Raw genomic sequence first — 21895 nt, 5'->3', positions numbered from 1 at the left:
GACCGAGTATTAAATATGCAATGTGTAGAAAATTAACAGCAACACGTGAAAAATAGTATTTGAAAATTAATCTTGATGAATCCAGATATGTAGTTGTAGAAGGCTGTTTTGTCACAGAATCAAATGACCAGGGAGGATGTATACGGATAAGTAGCTCTGACCAGACTAAACAAATGAAATGACAAAGAAACCTATTTACAATACAGCGGTTAAAGGGCAACATGCAGTAGGAATCTCTTCATTTCCCTGTTCAGGAAATAAAAGGACAGACCAAAGCGATTGGAAATTCCTTTCCAATTTTGTAGCTGAACGAACCATTTAGATATCTAAATGGATCTGTGTATTGAGCATAATTTCATTATCAGATGGCATCCAGAATGAGAAGGTTAGACAGAAGAAGCCATTAATACAAACTACGATTTAAGATAGACTAAAGAAGAAGAGATAGAAGAGGACAGATATAGACGTGTTGAAGGATAAAACCAGATTTATATTTATTATCATTTGTAGATGATAAGGCTAAATTAAGCTTCTGATGACTGTGTATTGAATATGCATTGCGTAGAAAAGTGAAAAATGTGAAAAATATTTGGAAACAAAACCGGGTCATTTGACGTAAGGCCATGATTTTTGGTCATCCAGGTGACCACATAGAATATTATTTTGGATGAAAGTGGCGAGATGGAAATGTGGCCAACTACCCGAGCTCGGCTGAGCTGTATAATGGAAGCTAAGGATAGACAAAAGTTACATGTGAATACTACTGATTGCCAAAAGCTTGAAAATCGGGTTGCAAGAGAGCGAGTACATTTGAAACTGTAAATTAAGTAGTTGCCCAAATAAGTGTTTATTTTTTGCGTCTAGAAAGAATTAGTAGCGCAGGCTTTACTCAATTTTAGATTTTCCTAGGTAGTCCACAAACAGCCAAGCTTATCACATCTCAGAATACTATTCAGGGATCCTCTCAAGGATGGGATCCTCTCCAGAATACCTACAGAACCAAAAATGAGAATGAAAGAACAAAACATACAGAAATAGGTGGGGTAGTAAGAAAAGACATTCCACTCTCAAATGAACCGCAGTTCAAGATCCATCCTATTGAGATGAGAGCTCAAGGTCATTCCAAATAAAAGGGACTTGTCATCCTGTCCACAATTCCTTGACAGATGGAGGTAATTTTTACTCAGAAAGAGAGCAAGTAATGATCCTCACATAAGTGGTTTTGCATTAAATATGTACTGCAACAAGAATTGGATTTGTTTAAAGGAAAAAAAACTGAATAAAAAACCTCACCTACCACCAGAATTGCGTGACATGAGGAAGTATGTAACTGAGGTGCAAATTATTTATTTACCCAAATACATACCGAGGTTTCACCAACATGTAAAAATTATAAAATAAAATGACTACTAATTTACTAGAAATTCTTATTGTACAATATATTTTAAAACATTTAAATAAAATGGTCCAAAGAAGGATAACAGTACTAAAATAAATAAGTGATTTTTAAATATAAACAAAAAATAAAGAGATTCATCAAAATTCATCCGTGAAGTAAGTCTGTAACACTGATTAAAAAATTACAAGCTGTAGAATTGAAAAATTCCTCTTTTCATTCACATTTGTTTATTGCCATTAAAGGCAAGTTGGACAAAAAGGAGTAAAACAAAAAAATTATTTACTCTCAATGTATATCTCTATCTGCATACTTTTGAACAAAGTAATGAATCGACTAAAACAAAAATTGGAGACTGAAATAATAAGCCATCCAAACAACATAAAAATTAGCAAATTTTTTGCAATTTATTGAATAAATTTCTTATTTAATAAAATTTATTTTTGTGATTTGTAAATACAAGTTTATGATAATATGAAATTTTAGTATCGATAACAAATAAATGCGCTAAAAACAAGTAATTCAGGCATAATATATTCTAGAGAAAAAGTATCTCTTGTAAATAACAATTAAACCACAGCTCTTTAATGACTACTAATTGAATCTCTCACAAGATAATCTATTAATTATTCTATTAAGTTCATTAAAAAAAAAAGTGTTCCACTCTTATTAAGAAAATTGTTAATCTTCTCATGTTTCTGAGAGAAAACATAATGAGAATTTCTCATGTTCGGCAGTTTTTACACAAAATTTAATTACCAGTTAAGCCATCCGATATATTTATTTTCCCACAGAATAATATACATACCATTTTTTTTATGTATGTGTATCAGACAAAGAGAAAATCATTTATTTTCCCACCGGTATAATATGTACATGTGTATATATTATACCGTATATTATATATATTTTTATTATATATATATATATATATATAATAAAAAAACATACTTTACTAAAAAATATTACCTTTATTAATTTCTTGGGTTAACCAATCAAGCTCTCTTTATGAATCATGAGACTTTGCTGATAGTGAGGGGGCTTGAGTGCTCAGTTATACACAGTAGCTGGACCGAAAGTGCAACCATATTGGAAAGGTATCTGTTGTGAGCCAGACTACGGAATGATTCCTGAAAGAGGACAGCAGCTCTTTCAGTAGTTGTTAAGGGTGAAGGTCAGGAAAACCTCTGAGTACAGCGCAGCTGAAAGCATTGGAAAACCACAGCTGCTTTTTTCTAAGAAAATGTAGTGCTTTGCATTTTCATGTAACAAAGATGGAGGCGCCTTCGTTGGTAAAATATTCCGGATGTAAACTAGTCCCCTGTTTGGATCTCTGGGTGGGGACTGCTAAGGAAGGGGGTCACCAGAAAAATTAAAAAATAATATTCTACGAGTTGGAGCGTGGAATGTTAGAAGTCTAAAAAAGGTTGGTAGGTTAGAAAATTTAAAGAGGGAAATGGATAGGTGAAATATAGATGTAGTAGGAATTAGGGAGGTTTGATGGGAAGAGGAACATGACTTCTGGTCAGGTATTTTAGAATAATTAATTCAGTTTCAAATAAAGTGCAGGCAGGAGTAGGTTTCATAATGAACAAGAAGATAGGGAACAGAGTAGAGTATTTCAAAAAGATTAGCAATAGAATCATTGTAATAAGGATAAAATCAAAACCTAATCCAACAATGATTATTAATGTCTACAAGCCTACAAGTGCCAATGATGATGATGAGGTAGGGTATATGATGAAATTGATGAAGCAATTAAACACATAAAAGGTCATGAAATTTTAATAATAGTTGGAGATTGGAATGCAACATTGGAAATATTATGGGTGAATACAGGTAAGGCAAATGGAATGTAAGAGGGGACTGACTTATTGAGTTTTGCATGAAGTATAATTTAGTAATTGCCAACACCCAGTTTAAACATCATATTACTCATAGAAGAATATACACATGGAAAAAGCCAGGTGATACTGCATGGTATCAGACAGATTATATAATGGTTAAACAAAGATTTAGAAATAAACTCTATTGCAAAGCTTATCCTGGAGTAGACATTGATAATGACCATAATTTAGTTATAATGAAATGTAGTTTGGAGTTTAAAAACCTGAAGAAAAGGTGTCAGTTGAATCGGTGGAATTCAGGGAAGCTTGAGAAAGAGGAGGTAAAGAAGATTTTTGAGGAGAACATCACAAGAGGTCTGAGTAAAAAAGGTAAGGTAGAAAATATAGAAGAAAAATGGGATAATGTTAAAAAGGAGATCCTTTAGATCAGCAGAAGCAAACTTAGGTGAAACAAACAGAACTGGTAGAAAACCTTGGATATCAGGGGATATATTGCAGCTGATGGATGAATGTAGAAAGTATAAATGCTAGTGAAGAAGGTAAAAGGAACTATCGACAATTAAGAAATACTATAAACAGGACATGCAAATTAGCAAAAGAGGAGTGGATTAGAGAAACATTTTCAAAAGTGGAAAAAGAAATGATCATTGGTAAAACAGATGGAGCATATAGGAAATTAAGGAGAATTTTGGAGTAAATAAATTAAAATCTAATAATGTGCTAAACAAAGATGGTATACTGATTTATAATATGAAAGAAAAGGTCAATAGGTAGGTGGAATATATTGAAGAGTTATACAGAAGAAATGAATTAGAAACTGGTGTTATAAAGGAAGAAGAGGAAGTTGAAGAAGATGAAAAGGAAGCTTCAATACTGAGATTTGAATTTAAGAAAGCATTAAAAGATTTGAATGGCAGAAAGGCTGCTGAGATAGACAGGATACCTGCAGAATTACTGTGCAGTGCAGGTCAGGAGGTGATAGATAAATTATATAAACTGGTGTGTAATATTTATGAAAAAGGAGAAGTTCCATCAGACTTCAAAAAGAGTGAATACAGAACAATTAGCTTAACTACTCATGCATCAAAAATCTTAACTAGAATTCTGTACAGAAGAATTGAGAGACAAGTGGAAGAAGTGTTAGGAGAAGACCAATTTAGTTTCAGGAAAAGTATATGGACCAGGGAAACAATTTTAGCACTCAGATTAATAGTAGAAGGAAGATTAAAGAAAAGCAAACCAATATACTTGGCACATATAGACTTAGAAAAGACGTTTGATAATGTAGACTGGAATAAAATGTTCAGCATTCTAAAAAATTTGGGGTTCAAGTATAGAGATAGAAGAACAATTGCTAACATTTACAGGAACCAAACTGCAACTGTAATAATCGAAGAACATAAGAAAGAAGCTGCAATGAAAAAAGGGAGTCCGACAAGGATGTTCCCTATCCCCGTTACTTTTTAATCTTTACACACAACTAGCAGTTAATGATGTTAAAGAACAATTTACATCTGGAGTAACAGTACAAGGTAGAAAGATAAAAATGCTATAATTTGCTGATGATATACTAATTCTTGCCAGGAGTAAAGAAGAGTTAGAAGAAACAATGAATGGCATGGATGAAGTCCTATCCAAGAACTACCACATGAAATCAAACAAGAACAAAATGAAAGTAATCAAATGTAGTAGAAATAATGTAGATGAACCACTGAATATAAAAATAGGAAGGGCAAATATTACGAAGGTAGAAGAATTTTGTTATTTGTGAAGTAGAATTACTAAAGATGGACGAAGCAGGAGCAATATAAAATGTTGAATAGCACAAGCTATTTACGCCAATGCGTAAAGCAGTTTTAATTCAACTTGGTATTTAACTTATTTTCATCTAAAATTTAACAGTATTTCAGTGTAATGAATATTTCAATTATAAATAAGAAATTTTTCATACACTGAAATTTATGCATTCCATTCAACATACATATAAATATATGCTCAGCTGATTTTTACTTATACCTTTTGTATTGATTATTTATTAAGATTTAACTCTGTATTATTTCATGTTTTATAATGTTTAAAAAAAAAAAAATAAATAAAAATACGTAAACATGTTGCGTGAACTCGGCTCCTGATGTTTCACTCGGCTCCATCTACACTATATAAGCCGGCTCCCCACTAGATTGAGTCAGTCTGTCTCTGACCATCAGTTTCTCTCAGTCTCTCTGATCACAGTCACTCTCGTCTCGTCTAGTCTATTCTCAATCTATCATTTGAAGACTTATATTGTTCAGTCAAGATTTACACATCATACAGTATACAAGTACATACATTAAATTATATATATTTTTCAACAATTTGTTCAGCTGTCTTTGTGAGCATTTCGTTTGTAAGGTACATTTCATTTTTTGTTTCGTACGTTTAAAGATTTTATAAGTTTTCTTGTTAAAAATTATATGTTTCAATTAACTCTGAAAGTATCTTTTGTTATGCTATAATACCTATGAATCTTTATTGTGTGAACTCTGCGAACATTCTTTATGTTTAATACTTATGAATCTATGTTGTATGTCAAAAATCCTTTAAACATTATGTTTGTGATTCTTCTTCTCTATAATTATATGATAAAATATTAAACTCAAAGAAATTTATATAAACATATACAAAATCTACGATTGTACGATTATATTTTGTGCAAGTGAATATCAAGATGTCAGTGTTTTTCATTCTACAGTAATTGTCCGTTAAACTCTCTGTTATGATAATCCAGATTACATCCTGCGTAAGTGAATATCAAGATACTAATGTTTTTCATCCTACAGTAATGGTCTGTTAAACTTTCTATTATGATAGTCCAGATTACATTCTGTGCCAATGAGTATCAAGATATTGTTTTTTCATTAACAAAAAACAGTAATCGTCTACTAAATAATAAGGTAATCCTCTGTTAAATAATAAGATATTATTATTACATTCTGTATTGTTATTATATTCTGTCTGTAAGTAAAAGAAATATTTAAGGTAACAAGTTTACCTATACTTCACTTAACGATTGCTGTATATAAATATCGCATAAGGAGATTTTGTGCAAAACATTTGTTTTTAACAAAACAATTATGTAATAATGTATTTATGCATTTTTTTTTGGTTTTATGAATATGGTTATATAATTCTGTTTTTCATTTTATTTTGGCAAAAACGAGCTGTGTGTAATTTTATTTTTGTAACTTTCCCCAACACAAGCGAAACTAGCTTTCAGTCAGAAATATAATTTGCTTATAGCAAAACTTAATTTAAACATCAGGAAAACATTTTTGAAAGTATATATTTGGAGTGTAGCTTTATATGGAAGTGAAACTTGGACGATTGTTGTACCTGAGAAGAAAAGATTAGAAGCTTTTGAAATGCGGTGCTATAAGAAAATGTTAAAAAATAGATGGGTGGATAAAGTGACAAATAAAGAGGTGTTGCGGTAAATTAATGAAGAAAGAAACATTTAGAAAAATATGGTTAAAAGAAGAGACAGACTTACAGGCCACATATTAAGTCATCCTGGAATAATCGATTTAATATTGGTGGGACATGTAGATGGGAAAAACTGAGCAGGGAGGCAACGTTTGAAATATGTAAAACAAATTGTTAGGGATGCAGGATGTAGGGGGTATATTGAAATGAAACAACTGGCGCTAGATAGAGAATTTTGGAGAGTTGCATCAAACCAGTCAAATGACTGGAGACAGAAAAAACAATCAACTATACATACTTATAAATTAAATACACAGCGTCATGTATTTAATTTATAAGTATGTATAGTTAATTGGTTAACCCAAAAAATTAATAAAGGTAATATTTTTTAATTAAAATATGTCTTTTTATTATATTTAATTCTATCTTAATTTAATTATATCTATTTATATCTATTATATCTATTTAATCTATTTAATTATATCTTAATTAAGAGGAAAATAAACTTAAATAAATTACATTTAAGTTAATATTCAAATATATATATATATATTTTTTTTTTTTACATACATAAGGCAAGAATTATTGGTATTTCATTGCTTATAAAATATAATTCGCTTGAATATTGAAAACTAAAACTATTAAATCGCTTTTTTAAAACATATATATATATATATATATATATATATATATATATACACTCAATCGATTCCTGCCCTTTCTCCAAAATTTCACCTCGTAACTTTCACATAGAAATACCATTCATTACATGACAATATAACCCAAAAAATAATGGTAAAAAGCACACTTAATATTATGAAAAAAGATAGGACTACAAATAAAGACGTAAAGTAAAGAACAAAAGTTAAAAGATGCAACAAAGGCAGCAAAAAATAAATAAAACAGTTACAAGTAAACTATTAGATGACACAAAATGTGGAGTGAATCATGCAGTATCCATTCTATATCGAATAAATACCATATGAAGGGAAGATGAGTTGTGGGGATGACCAAGAAGGGTCGAATGAGATATGGAATGTGGCTGGAATTTATTAGACTAGACAAGACGGACACATGCTTCGACTAACAGATATATTAGTATTTAGGAGAGACTTTTGCTCAGTTCTTGAATATTAATATTCTTAATAACAATAATGAAGTCACCAATCTTTTAAAGACATAAAGATATAAAAAGTACTTTTAAATTTATTATAATAATGGTCTATATTTTGATACCATCTTAAAATATTTAATACAAAAATTTTATTTTATTGCAACTTCTCTATATCAATAATTAATTAATGCATAATCATAATTTCAAGTTTCAAGAATCCTCCTGTATAAACTATCTACCACAACTAAATTTCAAGACTGAAAGTTAAATGATTAAATGAGAGAGAGAGAGAGATTTATGTGCTCTTACATAAATATATTCAGAATTTTATACCCTAAGTTCACAATTGATAGTACTAGTCTTTGTCATTTCTCTGGAATCCTTTTTTGTATTTTTATCAACACACACGTTTTTAACATTTTATATTAAAAAAAAATCATTAAAATAGAAATGAGACTTGATCAGTAAATTGTTTTCAGGAATGTGTCCTACATTTCAATTACAATAAATTTAGCTCATATGTTAAAATTTCCAAGTTTTGACAGCCTGAAAACGGCAATTTACAGTACAATGTGTTTAAGTTTTTCATTTGACAGTAACAATGAACGTTTAAAAGAAAAGTTAGATTTTAGCATACAACATTTGAAAATACAACAGTCCACCATACGGTGTGGAATGGAAGTATTTCAGAAAGGCCTAGTTTATCTAGAAAGTCCCGCGTTGGAGTCAAGCTAGGAAATCTTCATTATGTTAAAAAATGTTCATACCGGCTGCATGCCGGCTTTAAGCTGAAGCGTTAATTAAATTATAATAAAACAAATTGTACAGGTGCCGTTAATTTCAGTGATTTATTCGAACTGGCTAATTAGTGGTTTCTTCTGTATTCAGCCTTTCCAGGGTGAAAATACATTATATTTCCAAGGCGCTACACCCAAATACTTTCAAGATATTGCAGAACTACTTGGCTAAAAGTTATTCGATTCAATGTCTTATCTGGTAACTGAAATTACACAATCTGTTATCTGCATTTGAAAAAAATTGATATCATATCAAGTTTTTTCAAATGCAGATACTAATCGACTGATTTCTTCCAGATTACATAATCAGACTAAAAATTGATAATTAACAGTCAGACAGACAAACAAACAGAAAGTATCTTCATAACGGTTACAGCAACTCTAAAATTATTTTAAATACAACACAGTACATAATCTTAAAATGATCGATTACTTTAATAACAAACCAAATCAAATTTAAAATATAACTTTTAAATAATTTAACACTTATAAAAGACTTTTTAATTATGTTTAGATATAATGATATGAAAATACCAGCCGGCCAGCGGCTCACTTCGCTCGCCCGATCGTCTAGCCGGGCACGCAGCCCCATGAACCCCCGACGCGTTCGTTATCCTCACGGTTGTGAAAATATTAAATATTTTCCAGATATTAAATTAAAGTAAAAAGAATCAACCCGTTTTACTTCATTATATTAGTGTTGTCAAGGTGACAAAAATATTATTTATTTTCCTTATCCGTACAGTAGCCGCCACGTAACGGCGAGCTCGGATGATCAGCTCATAGGCAATCTGTTTTCATCTAGTGAACAATAAGCAACCCTCCGCGACCCAATGAAAGAGGATGAAATCATCCTCATGAGATGCAGTCGTACAGAATCAGGCCTACCGTTCACGAGACGTGCGGTTAATCGAACCCCGGTCACCAAAGTACGCCGGTATCCACTGTCTACTATTCAAATCCGAATAAAAGCAAATAACTTTTACTAGGATCTGAACTCAGAACCTTCGACTTCGAAAATCAGTCGTTAAATAAACAACTGATTTGCGACGAGTTAATCGCCAAACCAGCCCAGGTGGGCTAACAGAAATATAATGATGTAAAAGAATTAATTTCTGTTTCTTTAAAGAATATCTTTAATATCTAACCCCCGAGGGGGCTAGGGCCTAGAGCTATGAATAACCTTCCTGGGATAATACGAATGTATCTAAAAATGTGAAAGCAATCGGTCGGTCGATTCTTGCGCGATGCTGTTGCGAACAGATAAATTTTCGCATTTATATATAAAATTTAAAAAATCGTTACAAACAAATCTTAAAAAAGGTTCAGTCCTTTAAATTTTGACTTTTTGAAATATTATGCCACATTTAACGGTGGTGATTTCTAAAGTCACGAGACAAGTATATGATTAAGAGAATTTTAAAGTATAATTTTTTTTAAAAAGAATTTATTATTTAATAAAAGAATATATAACATGTGAACACGGTTACTTCTTATACTATTATAAATTTATAAAATGTTAGATAACTATGAAAAGAACGTTAAATTATGAATGTAAAAGTTTAATTATTTTTTTGTAAAGAAATTCTCCAGTGAAGTTGTGCGAGAAAATTTTGCAACAACATCCTCGGAGAATCTTGATGTGCACCCCACATGACTTCCTTGTGCGCCTATTAAATTACATATACACAATTTTTGCGGGACTCCATTTAAACTTATTTAATTTGGAAGTGAGATGCGATCCTCCAATTCTTTAATGAAGTGGACAATTACACAACTGCTGAAACTAGAGACCGTGTACACAAATTAAGATCAGAACTTATATCAAACCAAAGGGCGATAAAATGATTGGCTGCAAAAAACAAATAAACGAAATGAATCGACTCCTACTTACGGAGAATATTGTCCGACAATATCAGAGGAGTAATGAATTAAAAGATAAGAATTTTTTTGTAATTTATTAAAGATCGAGCATGTATGCCTCACTGTATATGTTGTTCTTGTGAGGGTCTATTTTTCAGTCACTTTGTAGTTAACTTTAATGTAGATAAAATTAAACAGAAATTACAGAATAGATAAATAAAATAAAACAGAAGTTGAACTAGACAATCTAAAATATAATTTTCAATTAATATTAAATAATCAGATATTTCACCAACTCTTACATATACACATGTTAAAAAAAAGGAGATGAAGTCCGATTCGAACCGATGTACCTTCCCCTTGTAAGATCCAAATATTTCATTAATTAAAATTTTATTTGACTATAACTGTGGAACCGATGAAAATAAGTATCACTTACGATATATCGTAAAAAAGCAGTCAATGAGGGCTGATTTCTACAGTTTAAAAATTCTAAAATTCAATTATTTTTTTTGGATTTTGGGCTTTTTTGGACCCTTTTGGTTCGATCGATTGCAATAAAAGGGGAGTTGCACAACTAGATGTTACAACAGTCCAAAATTCAAAATTTTAACATTCTACGGCTAATCGTTTTTAAGTTACAAGAGATACATACGTACGTACAAACGTCACGCCGAAACCGGTCAAAATGGATATTTCCGTTGAAATCTGAAAACCGAAATTTTTCGCGATCACAATACTTCCGTTAATTCGTACAAGGAAGTAAAAATTAGGTCATCAAAATCGGTCAGTTTGGTGATGAGACTTTCTTTTTCCTGTTAGCCTCCGGTAACTACCGTTTAGATAATTCTTCAGAGGATGAATGAAGATGATATTATGTATGAGTGTAAATGAAGTGTAGTCTTGTACATTCTCAGTTCGACCGTTCCTGAGATGTGTGGTTAATTGAAACCCAACCACCACCAAGGAACACCGGTATCCATGATCTAGTATTCAAATCCGTGTAAAAATAACTGGCTTTACTAGGACTTGAACGCTGTAACTCTCGACTTCCAAATCAGCTGATTTGGGAAGACGCGTTCACCACTAGACCAACCCGGTGGGTTTTTGGTAATGAGACTGTACCAAGCAAATATTACTCCTTTTTTGAAACGATTAACAAAACATTTAACAAATACATAATTAGCAAAATTGTAATAGTTATTCTGTTTTAATTAAAAAAATTAATTAGAAAATCTTCTAAACCAAATAATACAAAATAATCTAACAAGAAGTAATAAAAAAACAAATTAGTTCGAATGTGTGAAAATCCGTGATAAAATTTAAATAATTGGATTTAATTAACGTAATGCAAACTAAATTACGAATACTTTTATCTGAGAAAAAAACAAGAGAAGAAAAATAATTAACTGTTAAAAAAATGGGCTAAAAAAGTACTTCTACTAAAAAAAGTTATCAGACGATAAATGTGAACATAAAACTATGAGAATGCACATTAAAGAGAAGCAGTGAACGTAACGGTTAGGTAGGCACTTAGCCAGCAAAAGATATTAGATAAATCCGATCCATTCAACTTCTTTACAATAAGAAACATTTTTTTATTAACGGTCGAGTAGATCAAAATTATATTATGACGATACCATTAGAAGTCAAACAAATATAAAACGTTTGTTATAATTCCATTTTCAATGTAAATGGAGCATTTTCATTATTTTTTATTAATAACAACGTTTCACATTTCAGTTTAAATGAAATTTTACCAAATAATATACATGATAATGAAACATTTATGCAGCTAAAAAATATACACTAACGAAAGGAACAGATTACAATGTCAAAGTTTTCCGCTATTAATTCAAAACAAATAAACTTAATGGGTTTTTATTTCAAATTTTTAGCTGTACTTGAAATCTTTGATTTTAATATTAAAAAAAAATTCAGTCGAGTTTTTCTTCAAAACTACACAACTAGTTCATTTTACGAATTTAATATCGTATTAACCGACTCAAAAAATTAGGAGGAAAAAATATAAGAAATATTAACAAGAATTGAAGAGATATTTTATAAATGCGACTGCAACTAACACGATCTTAAAAAAAATTTAAGGAGAAATCAAAACAGAATTTTTAAAATCGATCTGTAAATGTTGCAAAAACCGTCCTGTTTTTTCAGCTGAGTTTTAGCATTCGGAGGAAAACGGTAAATTTATACCGGTAGATGGAAAATTATCAATAGTTAATGCACCGCTTCTATTCTTAGTAAAGATTCCGAATTTCCCATAAAATTACTGGCAGGATAGAGGCCCTCTGGGATAGGGTGTTAAAATACTAACTCGGGTGGGAATGACCGTCTTGTTTTGCAATTCCTTTTTTTTTATAGATCACGCTATCTATAGGACGGTAAAGAAAGGCTTCACTACCCGTATCATTCTCATTAGCATCCCTCCATCGTTTTAATCTTAATTTGTTCCTCGCTGCAGTAAACTACAAATTTTGTTAAGTTAGGGGTCCACTGGACGCACCGGCTCATCGGGGACGTCAAGTGTTGGCATAGAAAATCGCATGGATCGCTGGGTTACAGTCACACTCAGTTTCTGGCGGGCCATGGCGGATTTAGGGCATACCTGTTCCGATTCGGTCTAGACCACTTCAGATGTCGGTACGTCCACTTCAGATGTCCACGTTTCAGGAAAGAGCGAAAGGAGTTATTAGACACCCTGGACTGTGAAAATATGTTTCGGCTGGAAGACACGCGAATATTAATGAGCGAAGATAAAGAGTGGACTGCGGTGGATCGGTATGCTAGGAAGGTGACAGACAAGCTCCGTCAACGGGAGGGGTTCCGGCAGAGAAGACGTCGGGGTGCCGGGCTGGACATATGTGCGGCTGAGTGCCTGGGGGGGGGGAGGCCTGCAAGCGTGCGGGGGGTCGCCTTGGCACGTTGAGGCTGTGGACACTCCATTCCCGGTGCCTAAGCATGTTGCCCTCATCACTGAAGCAACAACTGAGTATATGAGCTGAGTGCATGTTCCACTAGGCGTGTGTGAGTGCATATGTGGTTGATGGGCGCCTCTTTCAAGAGTAACCTTTTTTGCTTGCTGTTTTTCTCCTGCTTCACTTCTTTGCGATGTCTGTGTCTGTGTGTTGGCGTCATCTGTAACTGTGTGTGTGGGAACGTAATGTGTATGTTTGAGGAGGTCTCATGTGCCTGTTGGGAGTATTTGTGCTCGGTTGGAACCGAGTTCAATAACCTTTTGTGATGTGCTGTGTTTTGTGATGCATGTGACGGTCTGGTTTTGATGTTTCCTTGTGATGACCAATTTTGTATGTGGCCGTTAACCCCCCTGAAGTAATGCTCTACTAGCTGTTAGCTGTTTCCAGGGGGGGGGAGGATTGCCAGGAGTAGAGGTTTAGTTGGTAATACGCAGGTATACATACACATTTAATAACATCCTGCAGAACCTGTTAGCCTGACACTACTTAGGTACCGCTAACAAGGAAGCCTAATTTCGATTAATAAGTATTTTCCTGTACGGCATATGAATATCTGATGGATGTTCCTCCCAAGTACTGTGCCGTAATGGCAGCATCCCTCAGATAGAAAAATATACAATCAAAGGGATATCCATATAGGATGCGTACGGGTCTTTCCATTGAACATTTTAAGGATTTGATTTTTGTAGTTCCCCGGGCATCCTGATGAAATAGCCTGGGATCTTTAAGAACATACCTAGTATGTCTTTAGGCTTAGGACATTGGTAAGACATTACTAAGAGACATGTGAATGTTAAGTTTTAGAAAAGTCCTGTAGCACCTGTACCGTAAAAATTATTACATAATTCTTGAAATAAGATAACTAATTTCTTTATTTTAATAATTTATATATTTTTAATAAACTGCTAATATAAGTAGTTTTTTTATAAAGTTGAACAACAAAGCTAGAATAAGAAGAATAGTTGTAAACCAAAAAAAAAGGAAAAAAAATTACCTGATATAAAAGTCGAGTAAGATACTCAAAAACTACAAAAGCAACAGGTTCTGTTAGCCTGATATGACAGAATGCTGGCAGTGAATAATAACATGAATATAATAGGCAAATAAAACTGAAAATTTTAAATTATTGCCGTTTTGTTAAATTATAATGTACTTATAATGTATTATAATGTGCTTAACCGATGAGATAAACTAAAAGTTTTTAAAATATTTAGAAAACTAGCTGTAAGATTTATCTACCTTTTTTAAAAACCACTTAGGCGCTGTAATACATTGTATTATTAATCTTACTTTTCTTATTTTACCTAAATAATAAAGAAACATCTACCGAGTACCTAAATTGCTGTTCAGATAACTCATTTATGGGAGAACATTGTATATCATGGGATATTCTGTTCACCTAAAAGTAAACAGAATTAAGATATCTAAGGTTTTTCCCTACGTGGCCTGCATATCCCAGGACACATATGAGAGTGGTTTTAGATGTTTCAGAGACATCATGTACTGTACAGATTGTCTACAGTTCAGGCTTTTTGTACAACCAACTGTTGAGAAACAGACCACATAAACACCAAAAACACAGTACCTAGTAGTTTCCATATCTTCAACGTAGATCTGATGCATGATCATCTTAAAATCAACAGAACAGAACTAAGGAAAAAAATTAAGATCGGCACTAAATTAAAAACAAAAATCTACCGCAAATTTGTCCTTAATCTGCTACTATTGCAAAAAATCAAAATTTAAAGAAAGTTTTTGGTATAATTTTTTTTTAACAGGTTTTATCTCGTTTTGTTGAATTTTATTTTACATTTATTAGTTTCATTACTATATAAAATTTAGTGGTCTACAAAAATTGCTCTTCATATGAAAAAAAACTTCTTGCAGGAAACCTGTAGCTTCAAAAAAAAAGCAATGTTTAGAAATGATACAAAGAGATTGGGAATGTAGGTTACTTCTTTCATCAAATTTTTCATATAATTTACTTGAATTTTCATATGAAAAAATGTTGAATATCCAAATAATACAGAACTATATATTATTTTATAACAATCCGATATCAATCAATGATAAAAATAAAAAAAAAAATTTTAATTTGCTATGTGAACAATAATAATGTTTTATGAACATGATTTTCTAAGTAAATTTATATGGAAAAAATACAGTTTTAAAAAAAAAACATTTAGACTATTACTTAAATTATATTACTACTGCTACAGCACAAAAAACAAAATGTTTAACGATGAATAATTGCTTTTTTTGTTAATTTATTAAACAAGTTGAGTCTAAATAGTAGTAGTAATGCAGTAACAAAACTCTTTTTTTTAATTGCCATATATTTAAATGAAATTAGTTTTGTTAAAGCATAATTAATAAGAAATATTTTTACTAGGAAATATATCATATCTGATAAGATTAAAGATATTTATTTAAATAAAATTTAACTTTAAAGAAACATTAATTTTTCTATAAATAATGATGAATCAATGATCATACACTATGCACAAACCTGCATGAATAAACCTACACAAAAAGGAAGTAAGGTAAAATCGGTAAACATTAATGTTGCACAGGTTACAGGTAATGTAATACAGTGATAATATATGAAATAGAATAGTTAGATAAATGAAATAATAATGAATAAATATATATATATTTTAGATGTTTCAAACTCAGTTCCTAGCACGTTTATCTTCATTATAAAATATATTTATGACCAAATATTAATAAAAATAAATTATTATTATAATAAAATCACTCTTATATGTGATTAATTTATATTACTGAATGGTATGGAATCAATCATCAAATTACTGTATTTTATTATTAAGGGTTGATTTTTTTTTTTTGTTTGACCATTGTTACTGATAAGATTGTAACCTTTTAAGTTAGAAAACTTATTGGTAACAACATCAAATACAATGAACATATGAGCGACAGCAACAGAATATATAAATTTTGGATATAATGAGAGTCCAGCCATAATTCAGCTGAATAGTACTAAAAGATGGAACAGTGGAATAAATGTACTTGAGTAAAAGTACCATTATACAATTAAGTAAAAGTAATTATGTACTAATATTCAGTGCCAGTTTATTAATTTATTACTTAAAAGTATTGCAAAATTAATCTTATCTTTCTTCCAAATACCTATGAAAGCATGTAGCTTTTCCCATTGCTATTACCAAACCATCATTCAATAAAAGACAATACTCTAATAAGAGTAACCACTTTGTTTTGACTGAACAGGATTTTCTATAAAATTAAGACTTGCGAGTACCAAATAATCCCAAGTTTGAATGTTCTTTTTACAACTGATTTACATATTTTTAAATGCATGTATTATTAAAGAATTAGGAGAAACAGACTACCTCTCAGAAAAATTGCACACTTTCAACATTCTTTTAATTAAAGATGATTCACATTGAATAATATTACAATTAAAAATAAGGATGCTGCACTAAGTAGAAAAAGAACATTTACCCTGTTCCATGTTTGCTTTCTGGTATTTACACATTTTTTTAAAAGTTGTTCCTTAAAAATAGACAAAAAGCAGTTTAAATTATTACAAACATCCTACTCTGTCATATTAAATAATTAAAACATTTCACAACTTAAAATTTTTTATAAGAAATTAATGCATCCACCAAAAATATGTTATTATTAATAATTAAACTTAATTTTTGATTATGGCGAATACAAAAACAAAGTAAGTAAATACATAACAGTATTTTTTAAATGTTCTCACATTCAACAATATAACTATTTTAAATTTCAAAAATTTTAATAAATCGAAGATGAAAAAATATTTTATATATATATATATATATATATAACTACAAAAATGCCTAAATAACAAACACACAATTAAAAAAAAAAAAAAAAAAAAAAAAAAAAACAAACAAAATAACCGGTAACAACATTTTAAAATTGTTAAATAACAACAGTTATCCTAATTGAGCCAGCAATGTTATTTTATTCATTACATTTGAAATAAAAGCTCTTGATACACAAATGGCATTTTATTTCAATATTTATCCAACATTATGTTCCCATTTAAATGTACTAGAGGGAACTCCGTTATCAGATATTACTTCAGGCTAATACTGATTAGTCTTCAAACTTAAAAGGTTACTACTATCTTATCAACAAAAATCCATATAATAATATTCATTAAAAAAAATCAACCCTTAATAATAAAACGCGATAATCGGACGATTCCATACTGTGTTCAATAACGTAAATTAATGTATACTTAACAATCCGTGTAGTTCTCCGGCAAAAATAAAAACGCCGGTAAATATAATATAACTTACCGATGTATACGTACCAATAAAAGGAGAAATAAGATGCAAACGAGTTCAAAATGCTAAAGCATGTATCAAAATCTATTAGCAATACTAATGAAATAATATGAAATATCAACACAATAACTCACAGAATCACATCACAGACTCAAACAAATTGTACGAACGACTATCAACAACTGTCTGAAAACAGTGCAACCACTGATACTTATGGCGTGACAAACGAAAAATTCCCGTATGATGTAAATATTTATCTTCTTTTTTATTAATTAAAAGAATGATAGTATAAGATAATTTTGGTGTATTTTTTTAATTTTCTGAACTTATTCTTATTCTATAAGTTCTTCGTATTTTAATTTAACACGATTCACTGAGTTGTCAGCATGGGTTGTAGGTATTGTTACTCTGCATTATGTTACCAGCACTTGTTTAATTAAAAAATGTGGGAATGACAGCAGGCGTGAAGTAATTTGAAGTGAACTGAAATGATAAATAAAATATTAATGACAAAATAGAATTGATTGAGTATAAATATAAATATTTTAAAATAAAATATTAACTAATATTACGTTAATCGTATTAGAATTATTTCCATAAATCACGTGATCTTTCATGTTTGTCAAATAATATTATGAGCTGAAGATTAACAAATTACTTTTTTAAAGTTTAAATAAAAGAGGCATCAGTAATAAATATTTATTGATGTACAGACAGCAAAAATGAGGTTTTTCTGAGTAGAAAATTAGTATCTCTTGGTTAAAAAAATCATGATATTTATTAAATTGTACACACTGACATTATTGATTTTGGAAGCTCAATCACTAACACTACCATTTCCTTCGGTATATTTTTAAACTCTTGAATTAAACATTGCTTGAGTTAATACAATGTTGCAGATTTTAATATACACAGAATATTTTAAGTAATCAACAGCAAAACGACTAGGTAAACTGCCAGGAATACAGAAGAACTAATTCACAACTGCTAATTGTAAAATGGCATTTCAAACAAGGCTGAACATTTCAAATAGAAGCCATGTTCATATGTTTGTGTGTACTAAAGCGTTTTTTTGCTGAAACCAATAAATCTCAAGATTAGGTTTACTAATGATTTTTGGGACAAAGAAATTGTTTAATATAACTATGCAGTGATCAGCATTTACTATCAGTGTATTCCCACCATGATTTCCAATGACTCACTGTGTTATGTAGATGATAACAAAGCATGCTAATCAGTTAAGTTTCGACTGCCCAAAATTTGCTTAATGAAGTTAACAGAAATTTTTTACAGCAAGTAATGCTAGTGTGATTGTTAACTGTGCTGATAGAATGTATTTTATTAGAACAAAACAAGTGCAAAATTTGAGGGTTATTTTTTGATAGATTTTAGGATTTTGTAGTCTTCAATTCTTTCCAGTGATTATTTTTCAATGACTGTATTAACTGAATTTTGTATAAATGTGAATTTAATGCCTTAACTATCTTAGTTTCAAAAATAACTTGTTGTTTAAGAAAATACCTTAATATATTTTTATTACCATTTTAGTAAATTACTAACTCGTTTAACAATTTTTTCCCATTAGTTTGCATAAAATAAAATTAAATTATTTTCTTTTACAGAACCTTTATTATTCTGTCAATAGGTTTTTAATTTTAAAAAAAATTAACTTATTTTTACATAATGTAAACTCAGGTAGATAAATTAATACTCTTACAATATCATCTTTTTACTTATTTTAATAATTTACTACCTTCACACTTATATCTTACTATTATTCCATATATTTATTACTTTTATGTTTTAATATAGACTTAAACAATATATATTTTCTTTTATTATTGTTTATTTTTTGGCAGTGATATGGTTGAGGTTTTACCATTGTTTCCTTTATCCAACAAACAAATACTGGAGTAGTTTTTTGTTATTGATGGAAAGTAGCCAATCATTCATAGTATGATATGTAAATTGTATTTATTTTTGTGTTCCAGTCTTAATAAAACATTTATTTATTAATTCAAGCATTAGCTTCCACATTATGAAAATAATGGTCAGTCTGTTGATTTTGTGTTAACTAAAGAACTTTCTCATAACTAATACTTTTATCACTACCTATGAGTTTTGTTTCAAGGTAGATGGAGCACCATATCAGTTATCCCATCTGTTTTTAAATTATTACTGTTTGTCAGGCATGACATTTTTCATATGCTACGCTTCTGTATCTCATGCACAAGCTTCAAGCTTATGTGGCAATATCATTAAGAAAAAAAAAAATTTTTTTTTTTTTTTTCTGTTCAACCTGTATATTATGAATCAACTATTTTTTTACGATTTCAGAACTGCAGGCAGCACGTCTATTAAAATGAATCAGATTCATTTTATAATTAGGTTACAAAATCTGACAGGTACAACAGTATGCTAGATTCAAATAGATACAACCAGAAAGTTACCAATTACTTTCTGTATAAATTACCTTTTGTATTATTATGAATTAACTTTCAGAGCTATATTGTAGCAAAAACCTTTCTAAAAATAAAGTTGATGAGGTAGGTGATGTTCTCACTTTTGATTTTAGCCGATGGCACCTTTCCCAGCATAATTGGAAATTACAATTTGTCTATTGCAATCCTATATCTTGGTATTATTTCTTCACAAATTTTATGTTATATTAAAGTACCTCTTAATATTTAAATTTATAGAACTTGACAGAACTTTTATTTGCAATCTCTATTTTTCATACAGGTCTTCCTGCTAGAGATGAAACAAATTGAATTTTGTTTTTCCTACATTTTTCAAAGCCCTTATTTGTATATTTCTCCTTCAGTTTTTAAAAAATATTCTTTTATTGTTGCCATGATACAAGCGATGACTGTGATGTCACTACAAAGGGTACATATTCAGCTAGAATATAAAATATAACTTGATAATAAAGTTAAACAGTACCCACATAGGCCATCACTTGATTCATAACCAAATTAAATTTAAATATGTGGCTGGACAACTACTGATTTCATTTTGGTTCTAGTGCTTATTATCCAACAGCCTCATTTAAACTCCAACAGTCAGTCTGATTAGTTTTGTTTGAATTTGAAACAACCCCTAGTTGCACTGTAAAAATTATTCTCAAATTCAAAATTTGGGTTGTTTACAAGTTATTTAATAATCACATCTGTGTTTTTATTTTTTTTTATAATTTATTTTTAATATATCTCTATGTACTTCTGAAATTGAGTTGTTAATGTTTAATATTTTTAAAACTGTTATAAAATTTCACCTTAGTGATCCGTGAAGACATTTTATCTTCTTTATACATTCTTACTAAATTATCAAAGGATTATTATAAAAATATTCGTTATTATATATGTCTTCCAATTTATTTGAGTTTTTTTTTTTTTTTTTGTCTTCAGTCATTTGACTGGTTTGATGCAGCTCTCCAAGATTCCCTATCTAGTGCTAGTCGTTTCATTTCAGTATACCCTCTACATCCTACATCCCTAACAATTTGTTTTACATATTCCAAACGTGGCCTGCCTACACAATTTTTCCCTTCTACCTGTCCTTCCAAAATTAAAGCGACTATTCCAGGATGCCTTAGTATGTGGCCTATAAGTCTGTCTCTTCTTTTAACTATATTTTTCCAAATGCTTCTTTCTTCATCTATTTGCCGCAATACCTCCTCATTTGTCACTTTATCCACCCATCTGATTTTTAACATTCTCCTATAGCACCACATTTCAAAAGCTTCTAACCTTTTCTTCTCAGATACTCCGATTGTCCAAGTTTCACTTCCATATAAAGCGACACTCCAAACATACACTTTCAAAAATCTTTTCCTGACATTTAAATTAATTTTTGATGTAAACAACTTATATTTCTTACTGAAGGCTCGTTTAGCTTGTGCTATTCGGCATTTTATATCGCTCCTGCTTCGTCCATCTTTAGTAATTCTACTTCCCAAATAACAAAATTCTTCTACCTCCATAATCTTTTCTCCTCCTATTTTCACATTCAGTGGTCCATCTTTGTTATTTCTACTACATTTCATTACTTTTGTTTTGTTCTTGTTTATTTTCATGCGATAGTTCTTGCGTAGGACTTCATCTATGCCGTTCATTGTTT

At 30.5% G+C, this 21895-nt stretch overlaps 2 protein-coding genes across 3 annotated transcripts in view; one reads left to right on the top strand and one right to left on the bottom strand.

Annotated features, from left to right (window-relative positions):
• Positions 1–17944, bottom strand: part of LOC142327402 (1-acyl-sn-glycerol-3-phosphate acyltransferase alpha-like) — a 209630-nt gene extending 191686 nt beyond the window's left edge. The window contains exon 1 of one of the 2 annotated variants that reach the window (XM_075370435.1): positions 17789–17944. The gene's annotated coding sequence lies outside the window, so the exon portion shown is untranslated. The remainder of the gene's footprint in view (positions 1–17788) is intronic. The other variant, XM_075370434.1, reaches the window with a different exon arrangement.
• Positions 1–21895, top strand: part of LOC142327401 (1-acyl-sn-glycerol-3-phosphate acyltransferase beta-like) — a 273953-nt gene that overhangs the window by 87494 nt on the left and 164564 nt on the right. The gene's annotated exons all lie outside the window — the stretch shown is intronic.

The sequence above is a fragment of the Lycorma delicatula genome, chromosome 7 (assembly GCF_047948215.1).
Source record: "Lycorma delicatula isolate Av1 chromosome 7, ASM4794821v1, whole genome shotgun sequence".
Lineage (NCBI taxonomy): Eukaryota > Metazoa > Arthropoda > Insecta > Hemiptera > Fulgoridae > Lycorma > Lycorma delicatula.
Note: the sequence above shows the minus strand (reverse complement) of the source record. Positions and strands in the feature narration are given on the sequence as shown.